This window comes from Nicotiana sylvestris, chromosome 10 (assembly GCF_000393655.2).
Source record: "Nicotiana sylvestris chromosome 10, ASM39365v2, whole genome shotgun sequence".
Lineage (NCBI taxonomy): Eukaryota > Viridiplantae > Streptophyta > Magnoliopsida > Solanales > Solanaceae > Nicotiana > Nicotiana sylvestris.
This window is the reverse complement of record NC_091066.1, coordinates 25,108,875-25,133,500: the sequence shown is the minus strand read 5'-3', so window position 1 is coordinate 25,133,500 and position 24,626 is coordinate 25,108,875. Positions and strand designations below refer to the sequence as shown.

Below are 24,626 nucleotides of genomic sequence, written 5' to 3'. Positions count from 1 at the left end.
ATAAACCGTGTCCAGGATACATGGGGAACCCCACCACGAGTGGGGGACATAAACCTTGAACCCCACCATGCGTGAGGCTCATTTTTCTTGGCAAAACATTACAAAACACGGACAAACACATTTGACAAGGGGGGACTTGGAAAAATTTTTGGAAAAAGGAATACTGTTCATCTTCTTCTTTAAGAAGAAGAAGACAGAACCCTATGCAGAGGGCCCCCAAAAACGAGTCGAAACCATTTCCCTCCGTCACCTTCACCAACGTCTGAAACCACTCTCGTCGCCAAGAACCTTCACTCCCTCACGTCCGAAACAGAAAACAAAAGATCACCATCGTCTTCCTCCCTTCCTCAAGACCGAAAAAACCTAAGCAAAACCCTACTGTCATTCACCGGCGAACACCACCGGACAACCCCGACCGTAGTTGATTCACCATTTTCAGTCCAACGAAGCAGCTGTTGCTGCGTGCCAAGCAGCTGTGGCTGCGTTTCCGAGCAGTTTGCCGCTGCGCGTCTTAGCCTTCGTCGTTATGGTCTATCGTCCACTGCCCGTCGACCACAAGTAACGACCCAGTTCGTTCACCATCACCGACACCTTCCCCATCACCCACTGTCGTAACCAACAAGTCAGTCCCACCCCCCGTCGCAGCCCCAGTCCCGTCGACCTCAACCAAAAACCCAGCAACACCTATCGACCACCCGTCAAGCAGCAGCCATCGCTGCTGCGTCGTCCAACCACCCCCTTCATCAACTGCCCAAACGACCCCTCCAACTGCGGCTTCACGTACACAGGTGTCGCGCCGGAAAAATACAGCAGCAACCAAACAATCCCTGGTCCTTGACAGTTGTGGGTCCGAGCTTTCTGTTCGACGAGGTCCGGTACGTCGAGGTCCGGTACGTCGAGGTGTTTGTCCGAGGTTTCGTCGTTGTTCCTCGTCCAGTGAGGTCCGGCTTGAGTTCCGTCGGGGTCGTGTTTGTCGTCCTGAGTTTGCCGAGGTTTCAAAGGTTAGTAAACCTCAAGTATTAGATAAGGAAATGTTACGTTAAATGTTCGAAGATGCAATATAGAAATTGGTATGATAATTTTCTGCTTATGTTTTCATCGTATGCATTTTTGCTCATTTTGCGTTATGTGATTCTTGTTTATTTGATGTCATGTAATTAAGTTTGACTAGTTGTTCTATGACACAAGTTTGACGTTAATTTGTTCGTCCTTTCCTTCGCTTAGTTCATTCAAAAAAAAATTATTATTAGTACATGTTATTACTACTCCCGAAATACTCATTCGCTAAAACTCTTTTTATTAAACTTCTAACAAGTTATGAGATTTTAGTTGTAAAGAAGCTGTAAGGTTTAGTATGGTTAAAAGCGTAAAAATGGCATCCCTTTAAAAATATAAAAAAAATATAATAATAAATAATAATAATAAAAAATAAAATGAGACGAGCCTCGCCAAATAAAAGGGACAAATTGCGGGGCCCTCACAAAATATATGTATTAAATACTTAGATTCCGGGATGGGTCGTTTAGCAAATTTCACGGCCCTACCCAAAAATAATAATGCGCTAGTTGCTTTAGGCGCGCCTTTAATAATGTTATCTCCCTAAACTCGGGTGCACATTTATGTGACCCAAATCCAAATCTCAACGGAGTCGAAATATGTCTCTAGTCACGGGCACATTGATTGTGACGTGGCCCGAGACGCATTTCCACGTCGTTGCAAATTCCTTCAAAAAAAAATAAGAATGAGATGAGCCTCGCCGAATAAAAATACAAATTGTGGGGCCCTCAGTAAATACTTGTTTTAAATTACTTAGAATTCAGGAGGGCCGTTTAGCGAATTTCACGGCCTTCCCAAAATAATAACACGATAGTCTCTTTAGGCGCGTGTTTAATAATCTATTTTCTTAAACTTGGGTGTGCATTTCATGTGACCCAAATCCAAATCTCAAAACATCAAATAAAATGCGTTCCGGATTGTGGGTGCATTTCATGTGACGCAATCCAAAGACGTGTTTTAAGCGATGTTCACATTCTTTTGAAATAACAATAATAAAGCGGTAAAAAGTTAAAATTGGCACATTGGTTCATAATTGTATTTAAAATCAGATAAATAAGCCGAATATAACAGTTGAGCGACCGTGCTAGAACCACGGAACTCGGGAATGCCTAACACCTTCTCCCGGGTTAACAGAATTCCTTATCCAGATTTCTGGTACGCAGACTGTAATATAGAGTCATTCTTTTCCTCGATTCGGGATTAAAATTGGTGACTTGGGACACCCTAAATCTCCCAAGTGGCGACTCTGAAATAATTAAACCAATCCCGTTTCGATTGTCCTTTAATTGGAAAAAACTCCCCTTGCGCCCCCTCGGGTGCGGAAAAAGGAGGTGTGACATATATAAAGTTACATTTTTGTATATATATTCATCCCCCGTTGTATATTCTAATCCCCTATTGTAAATATTCATTCTATTTTCTATTTTCGTACAAATTTTTCATTCTTAGCTTAGTAGATAGGCTCGCAGCCTTTTTTTTTGTTTCGGTTTTGGCGCTTTCAATAAAACCTTGGTTTTCTTAATGCCACGGTTCTTTCCAAGGGTGGAATATTATGCGAACCGGGTGGATCTTCCCGATGATGGATGGCGTGATAACCTTCTTAAGGGTTTGAATCCGTTTTTTATTTTCCCTCATTTTTAGTAGTTTATAGTTAAGGGTACCTCAAGCAAAGCTTCACTTGGGCCTAATACATTTTCCTTTGATCCCATGGTCAAAGACAAGTGGTTGTGTTTAGGATGGTGAAAGTAGTGACCTTGAGACTCTTGTTTTGACCAAACAAACATCATGTGGTCTTTCGGGACTATTGTGTGCTCAATCGTGTCTAAGATTGTCGTGGGCCCCCGACTCTATATCTTTAGCAATCCTTGAGTGTGTGTGGTAAGAAATCAAATTGTGAGTCCAAGTCCCAAGCCAATGGTCTAGAACTTGCCCTGAATGTTTGTTGAGGCGAAATTTTGAGTGAAATTCGATTTGAGAAGTGATTATAGGCTCTACTTGATCCAAACAATAGTCGAACAATTCCATAGCCTACCAATGATATAATCGTTAGCTAACCTTTTGAACCTTAAACCTTTTTCTTTCAAGAACCAATGCTACAAGCCTATACCCGTTCTAAATTATACCCTCTCTTGGCACCTAAATCGTCCCTTAAGTAATGAAAAAAGTCTAAGTTTGGAGGGGAGAGACAAGAAAAGAAACAAAGGGGTAAAAGGAACAAAAGCAAAAGGAAAGGAAGGCGATGAAATATAAAGAAAAGAAAAAGACTAAAAGAAAGCCCAATGTGCAAAGAATAAAACGGGATTCAAGAAAAACAAAAGTGAAAAAGGTGTGGAAAAAAGTAGAAAAAGGAGAAATGCTTTGAATTGCATAAGAAAGAGTGACAATGTGTCTCTATAACCCCTTGAAAAGAAGTGGAATACTCAAAGAGTCAAAGAGAATTGTGCCAGAATGAGTCAAAAGAAGTGCTTAAGGGAAGATGGAACCCATATAGACCAACAACTTTCCCTACCCTGAACCAAAAGCCTTCACATTGACTCCATAAAAGCCCTATATGGTCTTGAGTTGGATGACGCTCGCATTAGTGGATACTTACATGAGGGTCAATCATATGGTACTTAGAGCCGGACTTATGACCTTTCCTTGAGAGAGACGAGTGACTTCCCATTAACCTTGGTTTGTGTGCTTATACTCTAAAAAGGCGAGGTTTGCTTAGGGAGAGTTGAGGATGTGTGAGTTTGGGGTCCACAGCGACCAAAGTAATTGAGAGAGTTCTTTAATGTAATGAGTCAATTCTTGATGCTCTTGTGTCACACTTGATCCATAGTTTTTCAAAGTTTAAATTCTGTTAATGATCCATTCGTATTGAGGGCAATTATTAGTCCCAATTGATGCTCGTTGAGGTTACTTTAGAACAGCTGGAATTACTTGGATTTTCCATTAAGGGGTGGGTCTTATTTTGTTTGCTTGAGGACAAGCAAAGGTTTAAGTTTGGGGGAGTTGATAAGTTAGGATTTTAACATGTTTTATGCCCCTACTTGCCTATGCTTTGATTATATATTGTTACAAAATAGTCCTAAAAGGCTCACAAGTGGTGCTTGATCGTAGGTTTGATCGACAAAGTGACGAAATATCAAAGATCGGCTCAAAAAAGAGTGAAACCTGCTCAAGTATCAAAGACCAAGAAATTTAAGAAAAGAAGGCCTAGTGCGGACCGCGTAAAGTGGAATGCGGCCGCACTAGGTGGTTCAGAAAGTTGGTGAATCAGGCTAGAAGAAGCGCGGCCGCGGTACACATCTCGCGGACCGCGGTGAAGGCTCTGCGACCACACTACTCTTTTGTGCGTCCAAGGTCATGAGATTCAGAGAGATGAAGTTTTCAAAGCCAGTGCCATGCGGTCCGCGGTCGTGGTTGCGCGGACCACGCCAGCTCCCTCCGCGGCCGCGCCGTTCTACGCAGTCCGCGGAATCCAAGTTCAGAGAAGCAGAAGTAAGCCCAGTGCAGCCGCGGTCCATTTAATGCGGCCCGCACTGACCTCGCAAGGGTATTTTTGTCTAGTTTTTCTAGCCTAGTATAAAATAGAACATTTTACCATTTTTTAGGTAATCAGATACATCAGTACAAAGCTGCGCTCGTGAGAACGTATTTTGTAGCCATTTTTGGCACTTTTGCTTTACATTTACGAGAAATTCTTGCAATTTAATTTTAGCAATTAGTTAATATGTTTAGTTCTTCATCTATTTATTCAATTTCTTTATCTAGCATGAGTAGCTAAACCCATTAGCTAGTGTTGTGGCTCAACCCTAGTGTGGGTAATTGATCGATGTTGCCATCTAGTGTTAGATTGACTATGGGTGTTTGCTATTTGGGTTGATTTTATGTTTTAATCTAGAATTGGTGATTGCAAACACTGATTCAAGCTTTGTGGGTTTAACTCTTTTTGAGAAAGAGAGTCTATAACCCTAAAATTGACCCAACAAGGAATTAGAGTGGACTCATGAGAAATGATAGTCTCAATTAACGGGTTAAACCTCGAGAGAGTAATTACCCTACTTGAACCCTAGTTGCTTGGTCTAATTTACCTACCCATTTGGTCTCGAGAAAGTCAATTGGGCAAAGTCACTTTCTCTACCGAGAGGTGTGAGAGTGGGTAAAATTGTGCAACGGTTATAGCATAAGCCCCAATTATGTCAATCGAACCTTAGTAACATCTACCCGTTAATTAGCCATCTAGGTAGTGTCACAACCCTAGTGCCCTTCATTCCATTAGATACAACTTAGCAATATTCTCGTAGCATAATTTAGTGCTAATCAATAGTTTTACAAAAATAGTTATAATTTGAAAACCCAAAAATGTTTGAAGTGACATTAGGAGTACAAACACATCTCTAGGATAGACAGACAATCCAACTCCACTACTAGCTCCCTGAGGAATTCGATTCCGACCTTCATATCGGGTAAAAGTTATTGCGACCCGCTCTTCCTACCTTAGTGTAGTGTTGAGTTGGCAGCGATCAAGCACAAACACCGACTCGAAAGAGCGATAGATAATCCTTCAAGATGACAATCTAGGTCAGATTGCTACATAAAATAGAAGTTATAACCAATGTCTATGCAAAACCCACGTCTCACATGTAACAATGGGTTTGGCACGACATATGTACGTTTAAAATAGGATCGCGATTGTCCGTCATTGCCACAACCCTATTTGACGTGTCTACCTTATATACTAACCCGTATTCCCACCCCTTGGGAAGGGACGACAGCTTGCTGTGTGGTCTTTTGAAAGAGAGGGCACATCTTGCCCTATTTTCCTTTGTTGTTTGTGCAAATCGGACGAGGTCGAATGGGGACTCGATTTCAACACTTCAGCGAGCGAGGTGGGCCCAACCCGTGAGAAGCCTAGACCCTATTAACGATGAAGCCGAGCACAGCCGCCAAATCTAAAACCACTATTCGAGCACTAGGCGGAGAGAGTAACCCTACAACGTCGCTCCTTCTTTCACTAGCTTGTTGGGTCGAGGTAACAGACAATTTTAGTTTGATTTATCTTCACTCTTTTGTTGGATCAAACAGGAACGCGAGCACTCGCATGGGTAAGCGAGCGAGGGACCAACGCCTCCAAAACACCCCCGGAGATGGTTCCGTAGCATATAGCCCCACAAGTAATGACCAAGCAAAACCCCCCCAAACCGCAGGATATCACGAATAACGAAAATGGCTCGGTACAGAACAACTATAAAAAAACTACAACGAAAGCGAAATTAAGCAAACTGGGACTCACCCAGGAAGCACACAATATTCTCCAATAAAAGCGAAATTAAGCAAACTGGGACTCACCCAGGAAGCGTGCAGTATTCTCCAATAAAAGCGAAATTAAGCAAACTGGGACTCACCTAGGAAGCACGTAGTATTCTCCAATGAAACCAAAATTAAGCAAACTGGGACTCACTCAGGAAGTGCGCAGTATTCTCCAATGAAAGCAAAATAAAGCAAATCGGGAGTCACCCAAGGAACGCCCAGTATTTTCTAGTAAAAACAAAGCTGAGCACACCGGGGCTCACCCTGACGCACACATAAATAGCACAACGATGCGTAAAGTTCTCCAAAAATATACATAACAATGAGACAACGGGTTACCATTTCGACCTTGCTCGAAATAACACCCCTATGGTCAATGGCCGTTGTCAAAAGAAGGGTTCGACCTCGGTCGAACTTACAACGAGTTACCACTTCAACCTTGCTCGAAATAACATCCCTATGGCCAACGGCTGTCGTCAATAGAAGGATTCGACCTCGCTCAAACTTACAATGGGTTACCATTTCGACCTTTCTCGAAATAACACCCTGACTGTCACGACCCAAACCGAAGGGCTACGACGGGTGCCCGAATCCTACCTGTCAAACACCCCTAAGAATGCAAATAAGCTATAGACCTGATTAACATCCGCTGAATTGCAGGAATAACATATATGAGGGATACCTGTCCCAAAGACATATATACATATACATACGGATTACAGTGGGCGAGCCGACAAGGCCGCGATAGATGACTATATACCCAAAACTGAAAGCCGGTAAGGCCACACACTAACCAACTATACATAACTGTCTATAGACCTCTAATAGAAATACAACGATACAAAAACAGGATTGAGCCACGTCACACACACACACACACACACACACACACACACACATATATATATATACAAGCATATCGTACCAAAATCAAAAGCAGCTCCGGATCAAGTGGAGCACGCCAACTCTCGCTGATCAAGGATCCTAAGAAGGGGGACCATCAGCTTGCCTACCTGCACCTGCGGGCATGAAATGCAGGCCCCATGAAATAGGGCGTCAGTACGAAAAATGTACTGAGTATGTAAGGCATGAAAATCAGCACATAAAAGACATAGATAAAACATGGAAATAAGAAATCCATCTATAAATCTAAATATCTTAGTAAATTTTGAAACATTTATAATGTCATGCACGTGCATATAAATGTCGTGTCATGTATAGGTATAGGTGTACATAATATCATCAAGCCTCTAAGGGTATCCCATCATATCGTCTCGGCCACTGTGGGCAATATCATCAACATATACCAACTGATTAGGTAGTAGTGCGTATATGAAGTCGTAACCTTTTTCCCATATCACATATACAGTCGTCTGATCATGGGTTAATGTACATGCATAAATGAATAAAATGCATGAAAATATGTTAAAAATCTCAGTATCTTTTCGGATAAACTTTATCAACTGTGTATTATTTTAAGACCCATGAACAGAAGATATAATAATATGTCACATGGGGAATCAAGAACACAGAGACCCCTAGTATTTCTATGAATAAAGTCATTTATGAAAATTGTGTGTTTTCTCGTTTCTTCCGTATAACTTGGATCAAGCCAAAAAGATAGAAGGGATAGCCTTAATATACCTGAGTCGATTAGCTTGATAAAGATTACACCATACTCCGTTAATATTGCAAAATCTCACGTTAATTTGAAAGCTTGGGCGCAACTTATAGGTTATATAATATGCATTTGCATTTTAGAAAAGTTGAACGTGCTTTTTATGCAAAAGAATCTTGCTGGACTATTTAATTTGAAACATAATTTCCTAGAATTTGATGGACTCCTTCAAAAGAGGGGTAATGAATGAATTTTCATTTTCTTAGATTGTTATCTTTGGTTTAGGTGGGTCCCCCATTGAAAGATTAGTGTCACCTTAAGGTGTGACACCTTACTCATTCTTATTATTAGTCATAAGGGAGCTTAGGAAGTTTTCCACGTTGGGGGGGGGGAGAATTTAATTATTCTCCACTAATTTATTAATTAACTAGGTAATATCTCGTTACCCGATAATTAATCAATTACCCGCATAATTAAGAATTATCTCAAATTACCTAAAAATACAACTCATTTTTACTATACTTTATACATCATACTATCACGGTCATATGGTACCTTGTATGATACTAGTCCATAAATATCGATTATTATCGCTCGACCCGTATTTTATCCAAAATCGACAACCTTCAACGAAAGTCATTTTCTTAATTTGTGTACCCTTTTAGACTTCATGACACTTACTTATCGCTTGTTATAAATAGCATAAATATGTTAACCTCGAGATAATTTCATCCCCGAGTCTACATCGATTAGCTAAAGACGAACCTTTAACGTACGAAAACGCGAGATGTAACATCCTTCCCCCCCTAGAAATATTCGTCCTCGAATGTTTTAACTCCCTGGGATCTATATAACTTTGGCAGAGTCACCTTTGTAACAATACTACTACCAATGCTTCCTGTAGAAACTCAATAATTTAATGCCATATGGGACCACCATTATCAATAACGATAATGGCCTCACACGACCAATGATAATAACTAACACAAGAATCTGTACACATACCTTAAGGTTGTGATGTCTCTATCGAACCCTTCTCTGGAGGAGGAAATAAGTAGGGATATCTAGACTTCATGTCTTCCTCGGCCTCCCAAGTCATTTCTTCCACATTGTTGTTTCTCCAAAGTACTTTTACCGAAGCTACGTCTTTAGTTCTCAATCTCCGAACCTGCCTGTCTAGTATAGCAATGGGAGTTTCTTCATATGATAGCTTCTCTGTGACCTGAACGTCGTCAACTGACACAATTATGGAAGGATTTCCGATACATTTACGGAGCATAGATACATGAAAGACTAGATGTACAGACTCCAAGTCCGAAGGCAAGTCTAACTCATATGCTACCTAGCCTACCTTGCGTATGATCCTATATGGTCCAATGTACCGAGGGCTAAGTTTTCCCCTTTTTTCGAATCTCATAACGCCTTTTATCGATGATACCTTTAGGAATACCCAATCATCAACCTAAAATTCCAAGTCTCGCCATCGATTATCCGCATAAGACTTCTGACGGCTTTGAGCTGTTAATAGCTTTTCCTGTATAAGCTTAATTTTCTTGATTGCCTATTGTACCAATTCTGGTCCTACTAACGTAGTTTCCCCAACATCGAACCACCCTATAGGCAACCTACACTTCCATCCATAAAGAGATTCGTATGGAGCCATCTGAATACTGGAATGGTAGATATTATATATGCAAATTCAATAAGCGACAGATGATCATCCCAGCTACCTTTGAAGTCTATCACACAAGCCCGTAACATATCCTCAAGTGTCTAAATAGTACGCTCAGCCTGTCCGTCGGTATAGGGATGAAATGTTGTACTAAGACTTACCTGAGTCCCTAATCCTTTTTGGAAGGACCTCCAAAAGTTAGCTGTAAATTGAGCTCCTCTATCCGAGATAATAGATACAGGGACACCATGCAGTCGTACTATCTCCTTAATATAAAGCCTTGCATAATCCTCTATAGAATATGTAGTCCTAACGGGCAGAAAATGGACCGACTTTGTAAGCCTATCAACAATCACCCATATCGAATCGAACTTATGCTGGGTACGAGGTAAGCCTATGATGAAATCTATATTGATTATTTCCCATTTCCAAGTCAGAATCTTCATAGCCTGCAATAATCCACCGGGTTTTTGATGCTCAATATTAACCTGCTGACAGTTAGGACACTAAGCAACAAACCCTGCTATATCGTTTTTCATTCCATCCCACCAGTATACTTCCCTGATATTATGATACATCTTTGTCACTCCGGGATGGATAGAATAACGAGAATAGTGAGTATCTCCCATAACCTGCTGATGCAACCCTATAACATTAGGGACACATAATCGTCCTTGATATTTGAGGACCTTGTAATTTCAAATAATGTCTTCTCCTTCTGAGGGGTGGTATCCCTATAACGAACTAACACGGGATCCTCATATTGGTATTTCTTTACTTCAGTTACTAAAGAGGATGTTGCCGTATCCTGAGTAGTAATTCCAATATTACCTAAGTCTAGCAACCGAACTCCAAGACTACCTAGCTGATGAATCTCATGGGCTATTCCCCTCTTCTCTAGCTGTAAATATGACATGCTACCCATCGATCTATGGTTGAGGGCATCGACTACCACATTCGCCTTCCAACCATCTTCTTTGACGTAAATTCAATTCCTTTTGCCTGAAGATATACTGGAGGCTATTGTAGATATCAACATGAATGCCATAAAAGTAGTGCCTCCACATCTTTAGTGCATGAATCACTGTGGGTAGCTCTAAATCGTGGGTCGGGTAATTCTTCTCATGCTTTCTCAGTTGTCTAGAAGCATAAGCTACAACCTTACCATGCTGCATCAGTACACAACCCAACCCAACGCCCGAAGCATCACAATAGATCACATAACCATCTGTCCCTTCTGGGAGCATTAGAACCGGTGCAAAAGTTAATATGTCCTTTAATGCGTAGAAACTCCGTTCGTAAGCATCGGTCCATTGAAACTTTGCTCCCTTCTGAGTCAACTTTGTCAAAGGTGTTGAAGGGAAGAAAATCCCTCTACAAATCTCCTGTAATAACCTACCAAACCGAGAAAGCTACGAATCTTCGTCGGTGTCATGGGTCTAGGCCAAGTCTTTACTGCCTCAATCTTTTGTGTATCCACCCGGATTCCTTCACCCGAAATGATATGCCCAAGGAAAGCTACAAAGTTCAACCAGAATTCACTTTTAGAGAATTTTGCATACAACTTTCCTTTTTGTAGAACTCTAAGCATAGTACGTAGATGATCTGCATGCTCAGCCTCTAAACGAGAATACACCAATATATCATCGATAAAAACAATTATGAACAAATTTAAAAAGGGCTTGAACACACGGTTCATCAAATCCATGAATACTGTTGGGGCATTAGTCAAACCTAACGACATAACATGAAACTCAAAGTGCCGTATCTAGTCCTGAATGTTGTCTTCGGAATATCTTCCTCCTTAACCCTTACCTGATGGTACCCGGACCTCAAGTCTATCTTTGAAAAACACTTGGCACCTTGCAACTAATCAAATAAATTATCAATCCTCAGGAGCGGGTACTTATTCTTGATTGTCACTTTATTCAACTGTCTATAATCAATACACATCCGTAAGAAACCATCTTTCTTCCTCACAAATAACACAGGTGCCCCCCACGGTGATGTACTAGGCCTGATAAAGCCTTTTTCAAGCAAGTCCTTTAGTTGTTCCTTTAACTCTTTCAGCTCAGTAGGGGCCATTCTATAGGGAGGAATGGATATGGATGAGTATCCGGTAGTAGGTCAATAGCAAACTTAATTTTTCGCTCTGGCGGAAAACTTGGAAGCTCATTGGGAAACTCATTAACCACAGGGATGGACTGAATAGTTGGTGACTCTACTTTCACATACTAAACCTAAACTAAGTGATAAATACAGCCCTTTCTAATCATCTTCCTTGCCTTGAGATAGGAAATAAATCTTCCTCTCGACAATGTTGTATTACCTTTCCACTCCAAAACAGGCTCCTCTGGAAATGGAAAATGGACTATCTTTGGTCTACAATCAACGTTGGCATGACAATAAGCCAACCAATCCATACCCATTATAACATCAAATTCTACCATATCCAACTCGATTAGGTCAGCTACGGTAGCTCGACTATAAACTAATATTATACAACCCCTATATACTCGCTTAGCTATCACTGAGTCCCAACAAGTGTAGACACCTCAAAAGGTTTAACCAATTCAGGTTTTATTCCAAACTTACTAGCCACCAATGGAGTAACATATGATAAAGTGGAACCTGGGTCAATTAATGCATATACATCATATGAGGAGACTAATAATATACCTGTAACAACATCAAGCGATGACTCCTGGTTCTGTCGTCCTGCCAATGCATAAATGCGGTTCTGAGGAACGTTGAGCTAGATGCTCTGCCTTTGCCTCTACCGCAACTCACTGGTGCTTGTGAACCTTTCCCAAGGGGCGTACTGATGATAACGAACCAGCTACAAATCCTGTTGGCTGAGCTATGCTTGTATCACCCCTCGCCGGACAATCCCTCATAACGTGGCCCGGATAACCACAAGTATAACAAACATACAGTCCCATATGGTACTTCCTGACATGCTGCTTACCACACTGAGCACATCGTGGCATGGGCGGCCTCATCTGACTTGACTCTTCCCTATATTGAGAACCTAAGGCCCTAAAATTCTGACCAGACCCTGAATATGTGGAACAATCAATTCTCTTGCCGCCAAACTGAGGGGGTGCGCTAGCCGATGGATGGGCTTGATACCTCAGGTATTGTTGCCTCTGACCACCTCGAAACTCACCAGAAGGACCCGAAGACCTCGCTCTCTTATTCTGGGCCCTATCATGCTCACGATCCATCTTCTGCTTCTGCTTCTGCTTCTACTTACGCTCCTCTACACCCTGAACATACGCCTGAATATGAGAAATATCCATGTCCGTCTGAGTGAGACCGACATACAATCGTTAAGCAAGTACAACTCTAATCCCATCACGAATCGGTGAACCCGATCCTCCATCTTAGATACAATAGTGGGAGCATACCTATCCAATGAATCAAATTAAAGACTATACTCCCGAACACTCATGTTACCCTGTTGAAGGGTCAAAAACCTATCAACTCAGGCCCGTATAAGTTCTGGTGGCAGATAATTATGAAGAAAAGCTTCTGTAAAATCCTGCCATACTGCTGGAGGGGCATCCTCACCTCTGGACAATTCCCAAGACTCGTACCAAATAACTGCAATATCTCAGAGTTTATAAGAAGCTAGCTCCATTGACTCAGTCGCAATGGCCTTCATTACCCTTAACGTCCTCTACACTCTATCAATAAATACCTGAGGGTCCTCATTTGGATCTGCTCCAGTGAATATCGGAAGGTCTAAATTAAAGAAGTCACGAACTCTCGCACTGACGGACCTATCTACATGACCAATACCTACCTCCTGACACCGAGCCTGCATGGCTACTAATCGGGTTAATAGTTGAATAGCATCTCTCATCTCCTGACCCGGTACATCTGGCTGAGGAGTTGGACGTATAGGGGCGGGCGTTGGAGCTGGTGCCCCTCAGAGCTCTTCTGGAAAGGGCGCGGTATGTGAAGTCTGAGATGGAATCTCACTATGAGACTCTCCTCGAGCCCTGGTAACTCGTGGCACTCAACTAGTAGTCTCGCCAGCCACGGATTTTCCCTTCTGGGTGGTTGTAGTCTTCGGAGGCATCGCTAAAAACGTAACATATTATTAGGAACATGAATTCTTATCTCGCACGATCTAAGATAAACAGAGAGGATAACATCCTATATGTCTTGTAGCCTCATATCTATAAGTGTGGTGCACAACACACCCATAAACAAAACTCTAATAGACACGGTCTGTAGAAAATCCTAGGACAGAACTGCTCTGATTCCACTTTTGTCATGACCCAAACCAAAGGGCTGCGACAGGTGCCCGAGTCCTACCTGTCAAACACCCCTAAGCATGCGTCTAAGCTATAGACCTGATTAACATCCGCTGAATTACGATAATAACATACATGAAGGAAACCTGTCCAAAAGACATATATACATGTACGTGCGGATTACAGTGGGCAAGCCGACAAGGCCGCGATAGAAACCTATATACCCAAAACTGAAAGTCGGCAAGGCCACACACTAACCAACTGTACATAACTGTCTACAGACCTCTAATAGAAATACAACTGGACAAAGACGAGACTGAACCATATCATACCTATATATATAAGCATATTGTACCAAATCAAAAGCAGCTCCGGATCAAGTAGAGCACGCCAACTCTCGCTGATCAAGGATCCTAAGAAGGGGGACCGTCAGCTTGTCTACCTGCACCTACGGGCATGAAACGCAGGTCCCATGAAATAGGGCATCAGTACGAAAAATGTACTGAGTATGTAAGGCATGAAAATCAATACGTACAAGACATAGATAAAACATGAAAATAAGAAATCCATCTGTAAATCTGAATATCTTTATAAATTCTGAAACATTTATAATGTCATGCACATTCATATAAATATCGTGTCATGTATAGGTATAGGTGTACATAATATCATGTCAAACATACAACGTGTTACCATTTCGACCTTGCTCGAAATAACACCTTATGTCCACCGACCATCGTCAAAGCAAATAGGTCACAATACAACATCACTCAGAATAACACCTTTAAAGCCACCCGCTACCATCAAATAAAATAAAGAGTTCGAACTCGTTCAAATATGAGTCAGAAATTGGCTTCGCCCAAGACGACAACTCCAAGTTCGACCTCGTTCGAACACAAGTCAGACTTCGCCCGAGATGGCAATTCCAAGTTCGACCCCACTCGAATACATATGAAAAAATTGACTTCACCTAAGTCGATAAGTCTAAATTCAAAACCACTCGAATTCTTAAGTAGAAAGTGACTTCGTCCAAAATGACGAATCCGAATTCAACCTTGTTTGAACCAAGGATGATTCCACATAAGTCGGAAAATCAAAAGTTAACCTTGCCCAGATCTGAAGATCCAAAGTGACTTCATTCAGACTCATGCGACGAGATCCTACTCGATCTGGGCAGGATCAGACTCCCAATCGAAAATATCAGGGACTCATCGCAAAAAAAAAGGGGAGAACCCAAAGGTCTACGCCAAAACAAAAAGATATCCAACGAACGAGGAAAAGAAAAAGAGAATCAACAGATACACAAAGGTGAACCAACTATTTTATTTAAATATACATGCGCAATAGCCGCACCTTACAAAAGGCCAAAACAAGCCCAAAAAAAGAAGACGAAGATGAACAACAAAAAGAAAAAAAAGAGTAACTTTCACTCAGCCTCATCGCCATCGTTCTCCCCATCGTTGTCTTCGGGAAACCCCTCTTCAACATCAGCGTCCTCGCCAACCTCTAGTGTTGCGGGGTCGTAGTCGCAGTTGATAGGAGCCTTGCATGCGTTCGCCCGAGCTTCTTCGAAAGCAGCTTCGAAAACACTGCCTGCCTCCCATAAACCCTTGTATATGTCTCGTTGGGCCTCATAATGGACCCATAACTCATGCAAGTAATGAGGAACAACAGCGAAAACAGATTCAACTTGATCCAGTAATTACGCTTTTTTAGCCTCGAGGGTCGCGACCCGGTCTCCCAAGTTTAAAGCTTCCCGGTCAATTTTGCTGATGCGCTCTTCGAGCCTCGCCTCCCTCAGTGTGTTCGTTGATCTCTCAAACTCCTGCTCAGATCTGAGGACGCGGATAGTGTCCTCCAGCACCGCTGCTCTCGCCAAAGCCGATGCCCGAGAATTCTCGGCATTTTCCACCTCGGCCACTTTTCTCTCTAGCTCGGCTAACTTCCTCACCCATTCTGCATTCAAAGCTTTAACTTTAGTGGCATTTTGATCAAGTTCAGCTTGCAACAAAAACAACTTTGCCTGAAGATGCTCGCACTCCGGAGCGACCCCCTTTCCCAACTCAAGCTCTTAGTCCTTGGTACGGAGCAGCTCTTCGAGCTCACTACATCAGCGAATGGACTACATCAGCTCCTGATCCATTTTCTCCAACTCATCTCCGATGGACTGGGCGTCAGTACTCGCCCTAAGCCGCTCATGCATCTCACGGAATTTGTTGCGATACTGCCGATACTTTTCAAGCATCATCAGAAAAATCTTGGCCCGAGTCTCGGCCCTGCGAGCACTCTCAATCTCCAGCATGTAAGACTGAAAATAAAGAAAAGAGTCAATAAATATCAAGGCCACAAAAGGTGGGAACAAACAAGGAAGATAAACTTACCCTTAGGCCCATCTCGGATACACCACGTGACAATTCAGTGTCGCTAACGTCTTGAAGAGCTCCGCTTTCTACGGTAGAGTATAGAAGGTCGAACTGCATCACAAAATCCGTCGTGTCTCGCAGAAGATTAAGGTCCGACAGAATTTTGAGTATTCGGGAAGGACCTCCCGCTGTTACCATAATTCGGGTAAAGCCCTCCTCAAACATCCTAACGTCGTCAAGATCAAGGTCTGATTCAGACTCGTAATCATCGACCACGATGCCCTTTCCCCTCTCTTCGACCGAAGAAGAAATACAATTCGGCCGGGATGACGAAAGGCCACCCAAGACAACACCGACAGCCTCGGGACTCCGTCTCTCCGCCACATCATTCTGTTGACCGCTCACAATGGGTCTAGCCTCTACGGCCGGGTTAGCACCACCGTCAATTTCGGGCACCGCCAAGGAAAGGTCGCCCCTCGAAGATGTTTTGGCTTGAAGAGCCACTTCCAATGCCACTCGTCGTCTCTTTGATGGGGATTCTCCATTGCAAGCACGGGAATATTTGCCCCTTGAGCGGATGGTAGACACCGAAGTCTCAGATTGAGGAGTAGCCTCCCCGCACACAGCTCCGGCCGCAGGCGTGGATTGGGTAGTAGCTCTTGATGCAGGCCGGATAGTGGCCCTCGGTGCAGGCCAGGCAAGCGGCACCGGTTGACGGAATATGAGCAGAGAAGCCCTCGTCCTTTGCGCTCTCCCTGTCAACGAAGAAAAACGATCATACAACGACAAGATTAAACCATGAGGTAAAGCAAAAAGAAAAATTGCAGAGGGTCGACTCACCAGTGAGAGGCTTACGCCCATATTTCTCGTAGAAGGACGCCCATTTATGAATCCCCATTTATGGGGAAGAATTGCGTTCACCCACTCGTAGATGTCATCAACTATCGGGGGAGGTAGTCTCTCGACTGCAAAAACAAAAACAAGTCCTTAGCAATATTACCTAGAGAAAAACGATCGACGACCACCTTAAGGAGAATCGCAAAATAAACAAAGGAAAATTTACGAGTGAAGTTCCACGTCTCAGGGAAGCCTGCCGAGTCCGCCACAAGAAGCTCTGTCTGCATATACAAATAGCTTTCCGAGAAGCGGCGATTAGCCTTATCGTCCATCTTCACCACCAAACTCTTGGTTCCTCGATGGCGCATGTGGATCATCGTTCCACGAAACAATTTAGGGGCAAAAATATGAAAAATGTGCCCCAAAGTAATCCCTCGACCGGCGAGCTCCACATACTTGATGAGTATGAGGAAGAGCTTGTATGAGTACGGTGAGAGCTGAGCCGGGAACACTTCGTAGAAGTGGCAGAATTCTACCACTAGAGAGGGGAGATGAAGCGTATATCCGACAAAAAAAAGATACACATAAAATGTTCAATACCCCAGGCGGTGCAAATGTACAATGTCCGTCCCCGCTGTCGGTACCATTTCGATATGATTTGGAATTCCCCACATAGCCTTGAGTGCCGTAATCGCCGCTTCATCCATGGTGGAAGGGACACGTTCCGGTTCATCTCTGGCAGGGGTGTTAAAGTCAGTCCATAATTTCCCGAGACGGGGTAATATCTCAGCCACTGTCGAAAATCCCTCATCTTTTGTCACCTCCATTCCCTTTCCAAGAAGGAATAGATTTTCCGGTACCGGAACTTCGATGGATCTGTCAGTCTAGGAAGAAATACCAGCCATTTTTCTAGCTTGATAGAAATAAACAAGAGTGATGAAGGAATAGAGAGGATGGTCTTGTCAAATTCTGATCAAAGCAGAAGTGTGGAATACTGAAGAAGGTGGAAGTTTGCAAAATTCCTCAGGTAAATCGAAAAGTCTAACAACCAAATGGTGGGTTTCCCATATTTATAGGAACACAAATGTCCTGAGCAGGAAACCCGAGAGCCGCCAATCAAAAAGATGAAAGGGCAAAGGAAACGATACGGTGCCTGGGAAACATGCGCCATAATGACACATAACGGGCATTTATGGTACCTTGAATCGACGTGACGATCCATCTCTGAACTGGCGTAACAGTCCGATAAAGTCCTTAAAGCATCACCTCGCCACCTCGCCATGAGAACCCCGTCCTCGTATAATGACCAGATTTCTCCTAACTCTTGAATCCATAGGGTCCACCCATTGAGCTCGCCAAAAGACGACCCTAACGGGCGGAGGGACTAACTATATGTGTCAAAATCTGACCACCAGATGGTTATCATTAAAGGGAACGGTAAGAGGTCAACCCAGTAATGGTCGTGCCCACGAGGCGTAACGCCGACGAGTATCACGGTCACTGCCGAGATCAAGCCATGAGAAAGCTTACATCGCAGAACAAGTGTAATGTTTGGGCAAGTAATGAAGGATAAAGTCATGAGAAATAGCGACGGTCAAAGACCATTGGATAAAAGGGAAAATTGTTAATATATATAGAGAAGCGGGAGATCGTTAAAAGGGCATCTGAGCCCAGATCTGGCTACAATTTTTATAGTCATCACCATAGAATCAACAAGGGGGGATCTCTTAGTCATCAACAGCTTTCTCGCTTCTCCTTCTATGCTTTTACAATTATGGTGCAAACCTGTCAAAGATGTAAGCTTATCATTTACATTTGATGTATGATAATGGCCTTAAGAAATATTACTCGAGTTTGTTCTTCTTCGATTTATGTACTCAATATATTTAGATCTAGAGTTAATTATGTTAGGCTAAGATTTACCTTCTATCTCTATTAATTAGTTTAACTAAAGGGTTTAACACTTTTTTGGTTAAACAAATGCCAGACAAGAAAATGGTGGTAAAGTCAATCAGAGACCCTAAGAAACTGAAAATAATCTTACGTAATCCAAGAAGATATACAGGAAATTAAACCAAGGGTTGGAACTATGAGGGAAATTGAGAAGCAATGTAAATATGTGCAAAATAATTTTCATAAGGTAATAACTCCATTTTTGACAGTACATGGGACTTCAGATGGTGTTACATGTCCCACTGGCTCGAAAATGTTGTACAACAAAGCAAGCAGTGAGGACAAGACCCTTAAGCTCTATGATGGAATGTATCATTCTTTCATTCAAGGTGAACCTGATGAAGCTTCTAATCTTGTTTTAGCTGATATGAGGACTTGGATTGATGAGAGAGTCGAGAGATAAGGTCCTAATTAAGTGAAATAATGTGAAACAACTAATGTTAATCTTGATCTTTTGGTTCATGTATGTATGACAATATATTGGCAAAGATTTACTCATGCTTAGTGTGTTGCTTCGAACCATATAATTTTTATTAGTTAAATAATAAATTGAAGAGAGATTAAATATTAATTAATCTTAGTTAAGTGAAATTCTACATATGTGATGCATTTATCGGTATCGTATAAACAGCAAGTTTTATAGCACGGTATTTGTGAACTATATATTGGAAAACTATATCTTTTAAAGCCTTGGATAGTCACAAAAAAGGTATAATTTTATTCTTTATTCGTCTGTGATATTTTTTTTTTCTAATTAAATGCTACTTAAAACGAGAATACATATCACTTAATTATAGTTAAGTGATCAATGTATGAAAGACATTGTTTTGCACTTATTGATTTAGTAAAAACGCAATGTTCGAATATTTTTTTTTGTTTCTTATCCAATATTCGATACTCGCATTGGAGTTCGACTATATCCGGATTCACACAGTGTAGGGCCCCATTCGAGAGAAAGCGCTCCCTACCAACAATTCGCGCCGCATATGTTCGAATAGTCTTGGCAAATAACAAATTTGGTCTGTGACTCAGTTCTTATAATGAGTTCTCTTAAACTCTCTTTGGATAACAGTATGTTAAAATGCTTTTCAAAAAAATATTGTGAGAAATAGTTTGTATTTGGTTAACTAACTTGACAAGTATTTTTTAGCACAATTAATCTTTAGGAAAGCTTTTAAAAAAGTTTTAAAGTGTATTTTCCTTAAAAGTTCTTTTATAAAAAAGTACTTTTGGAAAATTTACTTTTTCTGCTTATTAAAAATTGCTTCTACTTCAACTCAAAACATTTTTTTTTTCTCCTCTTCTCTTTCCTTATTTTTCTGCAATCATCGGCCGTCTCTTCTCTGCAATCTTCACCTTCTAAAAGGCAGAGTTGACAAGGTGTGAATACGAACACTGCCTATATTCCTTTCGTCTTTTTTTTTTAAACTTAGGCAAAATCTATGTTATAACGTCAACGAATACCTTGGTAGAGTACTCCAACACTTATATATCACTCTTTCTGTGATGGTATAACGGAGAAGGATTAGAAGTCAAAAGTAAGAATAACAAGTAAAACCTACCATTTATACTAAAGATACGGTGGTTTTCTGAAACAAGTAAAGCTTTGAAAAATGCAAGAGAAGGAAAAAAGAAAAGAATGATGGAACTTTAACTTATTGTCTGTGTGATGAGCCTTGGACAAAAGCAAGAAGAGAAGCAAATAAACTCCAAGGGTTTAGATGTGGTTTTCAGGACATAGTATTAAACCACTTTTTGGAGCATAAGAATCTTCTCTGCAATCTTCACCTTCTTCGAGAAGATTTAAGTTTTACTCTAACATTACTAAGAGAGCATTCCACATTAAGAAAAGTGAAAAGAAAATAAAAAAACAGATTAAAACTCTGAAGTTTGAGCAAACATATTGTTTAACAAAAAATCTGAGTCTTAGCTAGAAAGAAATTCGGGTTACTGATAATCATGAGACAAAAATAAAATATTTTTGAGAATGAAGGTAAAGCAGTAAATAGTTTTGTATTTCAGTAAGATCTCAATAATATTTCCTGTCCTTACAGATGTTGAATCTCTCCCCTTTTATAGTTGATTCTAGGAGAAGATATAATGTCTTTGTCTTAATGAGGCAATTATGAGCAATAAATGATATTTAAAAGAAACGTTACACAATTATTTCTATTTAATTCAGATTCTCTAACGTATTTGACATTTAATGTTGTATTTAAACTCTTTTACGTCATCAGATTCGTATCTTCAACTTCTTCTGATCTTTGATCTTTAAACGACTCGAATAGGTACGAGACTCGTACCTACTTTAGTAACGGTCCACACCTATGTTGCTTTCTTTTCCCCTTATCTGTTGTCGCCCGTGCCTCTTGGCTATTTATTGCGTTTTGACCTTTTGACCAGTCCACGTGTCATGACACGTCATCTTCAATATTCAGACTCAGTTTTTTTCCAATACAGATAGTCCCTCCACTTTTCATTTATTTATCCATTAAATATTTGGGAAGTGGACCTTCACAAAAAGGGAATTTTTTGCTGTAATCAATGCTATGACAGTACTGACGCCCCAATTATCTTTTCTATTTAATGCTCTGCACACGTGTCACCTTCCGATTGGTTTCATAATTCTGCAGCCTTTTCCAAGGTTTATTCATCCCTTATATTCACGAAGCGATAGTTGCCTTTATTATAGGCTTTCCATCATTACACTTCTTTGCTTGACCGTTGCTATTATATACATATATATCCTTTTTCCCTTTGTCCTTTTCTTCATAAACCCTTAACAGATCCTTTACTCTTTATTTCTACTCCTTTCTCCTTGAGTTCATCCTTTTCTCTGCAATGGCATCTCTGAATCCTAACCCTAAAAGAATCCCAATTCTTGATAGCTTCCCCAATGCCCCTGTAAGACATAGAAGAGGAAGAGGAGGCAAGCTTCGTAGCCTAGGATCCATTCGTGGTGGTGCCTTTGGTTCTGTCATGCCTTCTTCTAGCTCCGGTACTATTTCTAGAGGTTCTATCACTAAGAAATCTTCCTCTAAAGGTAAAGAACTTCCTGAGCCTCTTCAAGAGCCTTTAGTTGAGGAAATAGTACCCAACGACCTATCTTTTGAGAATGATAGGAAATCTCTTCGTGAGCAAGTTGTCAATTTAGAGAAAGCTGACACTTTTCCTTCTTTAATCACTGAACCTTTGGTTTCTATTGTTCGAAAAGATTGCAACTGGAGAAGTGATTTTCGTATAGTAATCCCTAATCCAAATCAAAGAATATCTTCTTTTAGGATTGGATTTTCTTTTGTTTATACTTACCCCTTCACTTTGGGATTTATTCCTGCTATTGACCCACTCATACTTGATTTCTGTCATTTTTTCAAAATTTGTTTGGGACAAATTAGTCCCCTTGTATGGAGAACAGTGGCTTGTTTGAGGTATTTATCTGTTAAAGCCGGTGTTGATTTTTCCTTTCCCCACCTTATTCATCTTTACCACCCCAAGTTATTTCGCAATGGAGTTCTTACTCTAACTACAGGAAGTAAAAGGGTCTTAGTAAGCCCTGAAGATGACAAGGACCGCGGGTGGTACACTCGTTATGTTGCGGTACGCACAGTTGATTTGGTGGGTGAAACAAATATCCCCTTCCCTGAGAAGTGGAACTTTGCATGTAAGTTTTTTTTTACTTACCATTCTTACCTCTTAAGAATTTCAACTCCTTTTCTAATTTCATCTTTTTTTGCTTTTCTATAGAAACCATGAGAGATGTGGAACCCGTTCCTAATTTCCGTGGTTGGATAGATTTAATCATGAAAGTCGTGCCTATGGAGGCGAGAACGTGGAAATCCCTTTTCAATTTACATGGTTGGAAAGTGAAAACTCACGGTATGCATCTCTTTATCATTTTTTGTATGACAAGTCCTTTATTTTTCCTAACTTTTTTTTTTAAATCCTTCTTTTTGTCAGGATTTGCTATTCGAGGAATGACAACCGAAGTGGCTACTGCCCTTCGAGCCTCTTCTTGTACTTCTCTTTCTGTGGAGAGAACTCAAGCTAGGCTGTCAAAGAGGAAAGTTGTAGAAGAAGATTCTGAGGACGATGAAGATGAAGACACCTCTTTGATAGCTAGACCAAGAGCCAGGAGACGCATAGTTTCCGAGAATGAAGTTGAAGTTACCCCTGTATGTGCCTCACTTACTGAACCAGTTCACATTCCCTCTGAAGATGAAACCACTCCGAGGGACACCAACGAATCTATTCATCGTCTCTTCGTTGGTGGTTTTGAGAGTGGAGAACTAGGTCCAGTTTTAGATGAAGTTCCTCTTTCTTCCTCTGTTCCCATTCCTTCTTTTCCTGCTTCTTTACCTACTTCTGCTCCCTTACCTGTTTCGAGTCCTATGACTCCTGTTATTTTCACTTCTTCTACCACTCTTCCTTCTATAGTTCCCCCTTCCTCCGTTCAATATGCAGAGGAGGGTTCTAGTAGTAGAAGTTTAGCTTTGAGGAGCGTTACGCTTGAAGTTCCTGCTAACAACAGCCTTTTAAGGAAGTTTGGTGGAGCAGATGACTGGCTTAGGCCTTTGATTGGAGATATTGAGAAGAAGATGGACAGCCATAGCTGCTTAACTTTGATGAATGACATTGTTCATTCTACTTTGAAGGTATTCTTCCTTCACTTACTAACAAGTTTTTTTTTAAGAAAATTCTTATTTCTATGAATTGTCACTGCAGGCTAACCTCATTGGTACATAATTGATGGGAATTTCCCTTCTGGAAAAGAAAGTCCGTGAGTCTGAAAAGTATATCCACGAGGCTGAGGAAATAGCCAGGGGAGCACAGCTAGAAGCAGCCAATTAGAAAGAGCAGTTTGAGAATGCTCAGGGAACTATAGAAGAATTTCTAGAGAGTAGAAATCTCCTAGAGCAACAAAAGCGAGGTTTGACTTCTGAGCTAGCAGTTGCCAAGGCTTCTTCAAGCCAATTTGAGAAAGAGAAGGAGCGCCTTGAGTGTTCATTTTTAGAACAACTATCAAATTGTAGTGAAGAGATCAGAGAACTTAAGGTACTCTTGGCCAAGAAAGAAGAGTATGCAGGGGAGTTAGTGCAAAGCTTGACTCAAGCTCAAGCTGATTTAAAAATCTCTTCTGATAAGGTACGTACCTTAGAGAGTTCTCATGCCTCCCTTGAAGCATCCCTTGAATCCTCTTTAGCTGAAAATCAAGTGTTAAAGAATGATCTTGCTATGTGGGAAAGGGAGTGTGAACTTCTTGAGGAGAATTTTAACATAGAGGTGAGATGGGCTTTTCTAAACTCTCGTCGTGATGCTTTAATGGAGGCCAGTCAAGAAAACTTTGATTTAAACTCAGAGTTGGCCAAAGTTTTAGAGACCATTGAGAGAACCCAACAACCACTTAACTTTCCTTCTCCGTCAATTGAAGCTCTCGTGGCTGAAGAACCTTTAAATGAAGAAGTCGTTGCTATGGCAGTTGAAGTTGAAAATGTTGCAATTCCAACTTCAGAGGGTGAAACTTCTATGACTCAGTCTGTGGAAGTTGAAGTTTCTGTGACTCTTGC

General features: G+C 41.3%; 1 pseudogene; it reads left to right on the top strand.

Moving 5' to 3' along the window:
• The window catches only part of LOC104241415 (caffeoylshikimate esterase-like), a 50,723-nt pseudogene extending 31,258 nt beyond the window's left edge, over positions 1–19,465 (top strand).
• The last annotated feature ends 5,161 nt before the right edge of the window (positions 19,466–24,626 follow it).